Source organism: Taudactylus pleione, unplaced genomic scaffold (assembly GCF_031769625.1).
Source record: "Taudactylus pleione unplaced genomic scaffold, aTauple2 ptg000967l, whole genome shotgun sequence".
NCBI classification, from domain to species: Eukaryota; Metazoa; Chordata; class Amphibia; order Anura; family Myobatrachidae; genus Taudactylus; species Taudactylus pleione.
The window spans coordinates 12,620,001-12,622,500 of record NW_028285368.1 but is presented as its reverse complement, the minus strand read 5'-3'; the positions used below and the strand labels follow the sequence as shown (position 1 = coordinate 12,622,500).

At 38.0% G+C, this 2,500-nt stretch overlaps 11 pseudogenes; all 11 read left to right on the top strand.

Annotated features, from left to right (window-relative positions):
- Positions 1-11: 11 nt before the first annotated feature.
- LOC148470661 (5S ribosomal RNA) lies at positions 12-130 on the top strand (annotated as a pseudogene).
- Positions 131-246: 116 nt separating this feature from the next.
- On the top strand, positions 247-365 carry LOC148470660 (5S ribosomal RNA; annotated as a pseudogene).
- Positions 366-481: 116 nt separating this feature from the next.
- LOC148470659 (5S ribosomal RNA) lies at positions 482-600 on the top strand (annotated as a pseudogene).
- A 115-nt stretch (positions 601-715) lies between these two features.
- Positions 716-834, top strand: LOC148470658 (5S ribosomal RNA; annotated as a pseudogene).
- A 116-nt stretch (positions 835-950) lies between these two features.
- LOC148470657 (5S ribosomal RNA) lies at positions 951-1,069 on the top strand (annotated as a pseudogene).
- Positions 1,070-1,185: 116 nt separating this feature from the next.
- Positions 1,186-1,304, top strand: LOC148470656 (5S ribosomal RNA; annotated as a pseudogene).
- A 115-nt stretch (positions 1,305-1,419) lies between these two features.
- On the top strand, positions 1,420-1,538 carry LOC148470655 (5S ribosomal RNA; annotated as a pseudogene).
- Positions 1,539-1,654: 116 nt separating this feature from the next.
- Positions 1,655-1,773, top strand: LOC148470654 (5S ribosomal RNA; annotated as a pseudogene).
- A 116-nt stretch (positions 1,774-1,889) lies between these two features.
- Positions 1,890-2,008, top strand: LOC148470653 (5S ribosomal RNA; annotated as a pseudogene).
- A 116-nt stretch (positions 2,009-2,124) lies between these two features.
- Positions 2,125-2,243, top strand: LOC148470652 (5S ribosomal RNA; annotated as a pseudogene).
- A 121-nt stretch (positions 2,244-2,364) lies between these two features.
- On the top strand, positions 2,365-2,483 carry LOC148470651 (5S ribosomal RNA; annotated as a pseudogene).
- Positions 2,484-2,500: the final 17 nt, after the last annotated feature.

Here is a 2,500-nt window from a genome sequence, read left to right as displayed (position 1 = left end):
TCTTTTTGAGCACCTACAGCCAAACCACACTGGACATGTCCAATCTCGTCGGATCTTGGAAACTATTCAGTGTTGGGCCTGGTTAGTACTTGAATGGGAGACCACCTAGGAATACCAGGTGCTGTACATCATTTTATACTGCCATAACATTCTTTTCTATTACATTTTACATTAAATTTTTTCAACTTATCAATGAATTTACTTGAGTTAAGAAGTAATAGAGGTCTAAATTTAATGCTTTTGAGCACCTACAGCCAAACCACACTGGACATGCCCAATCTCGTCTGATCTTGGAAGCTATGCAGTGTTGGGCCTGGTTTGTACTTGGATGGGAGACCACCTGGGAATACCAAGTGCTGTAGGTAATTTTATACAGCCAAAACATTCTTTTCTATTTCATTTTACATTTAATTTTTTCAACTTATCAATGAATTTACTTGAGTTAAGAAGTAAAAGAGGTCTAAAGTTAATGTTTTTGAGCACCTACAGCCAAACCACGCTGGACTTGCCCAATCTCATCTGATCTTGGAAACTATGCAGTGTTTGGCCTGGTTAGTACTTGGATGGGAGACCACCTGGGAATACCAGGAGCTGTAGGTAATTTTATACTGCCATAACATTCTTTTCTATTATATTTTACATTTCATTTTTCAACTAATCATTGAATTTACTTGAGTTAAGAAGTAAAAGAGGTCTAAAGTTAAGGTTTGTGAGCACCTACAGTCAAACCACAGAGGACATGCCCAATCTCGTCTGATCTTGGAAGCTATGCAGTGCTGGGCCTGGTTAGTACTTGGATGGGAGAACACCTGGGAATACCAGGTGCTGTAGGTAATTTTATACTGCCATAACATTCTTTTCTATTACATTTTACATTTAATTTTTTCAACTTATCAATGAATTTACTTGAGTTAAGAAGTAATAGAGGTCTAAATTTAATGCTTTTGAGTACCTACGGCCAAACCACACTGGACATGCCCAATCTCGTCTGATCTTGTAAGCTATGCAGTGTTGGGCCTGGTTTGTACTTGGATGGGAGACCACCTGGGAATACCAGGTGCTGTAGGTAATTTTATACAGCCAAAACATTCTTTTCTATTACATTTTACATTTAATTTTTTCAACTTATCAATGAATTTACTTGAGTTAAGAAGTAAAAGAGGTCTAAAGTTAATGGTTTTGAGCACCTACAGCCAAACCACGCTGGACTTACCCAATCTCATCTGATCTTGGAAACTATGCAGTGTTGGGCATGGTTAGTACTTGGATGGGAGACCACCTGGGAATACCAGGAGCTGTAGGTAATTTTATACTGCCTTAACATTCTTTTCTATTACATTTTACATTTCATTTTTCAACTAATCATTGAATTTACTTGAGTTAAGAAGTAAAAGAGGTCTAAAGTTAATGTTTTTGAGCACCTACAGCCAAACCACACTGGACATGCCCAATCTCGTCTGATCTTGGAAGCTATGCAGTGTTGAGCCTGGTTAGTACTTGGGTGGGAGACCACCCAGGAATCCCAGGTGCTGTAGGTAATTTTATACTGCCATAACTTTCTTTTCTATTACATTTTACATTACATTTTTTCAACTTATCAATGAATTTACTTGAGTTAAGAAGTAAAAGAGGTCTAAAGTTAAGGTTTATGAGCACCTACAGTCAAACCACAGAGGACATGCCTAATCTTGTCTGATCTTGGAAGCTATGCAGTGCTGGGCCTGGTTAGTACTTGGATGGGAGACAACCTGGGAACACCAGGTGCTGTAGGTAATTTTATACTGCCATAACAGTCATTTCTATTACATTTTACATTTAATTTTTTCAACTTATCAATGAATTTACTTGAGTTAAGAAGTAATAGAGGTCTAAATTTAATGCTTTTGCGCACCTACAGCCAAACCACACTGGACATGCCCAATCTCGTCTGATCTTGTAAGCTATGCAGTGTTGGGCCTGGTTAGTACTTGGATGGGAGAGCACCTGGGAATACCAGGTGCTGTAGGTAATTTTATACAGCCAAAACATTCTTTTCTATTACATTTTACATTTAATTTTTTCAACTTATCAATGAATTTACTTGAGTTAAGAAGTAAAAGAGGTCTAAAGTTAATGTTTTTGAGCACCTACAGCCAAACCACGCTGGACTTGCCCAATCTCATCTGATCTTGGAAAATATGCAGTGTTGGGCCTGGTTAGTACTTGGATGGGAGACCACCTGGGAATAGCAGGAGCTGTAGGTAATTTTATACTGCCATAACATTCTTTTCTATTATATTTTACATTTCATTTTACAACTAATCATTGAATTTACTTGAGTTAAGAAGTAAAAGAGGTCTAAAGTTAATGTTAATGTTTTTGAGAACCTACAGCCAAACCACACTGGACATGCCCAATCTCGTCTGATCTTGGAAGCTATGCAGTGTTGGGTCTGGTTAGTACTTGGATGGGAAACCACCTGGGAACACCAGGTGCTGTAGGTAATTTTATACTGCCATAA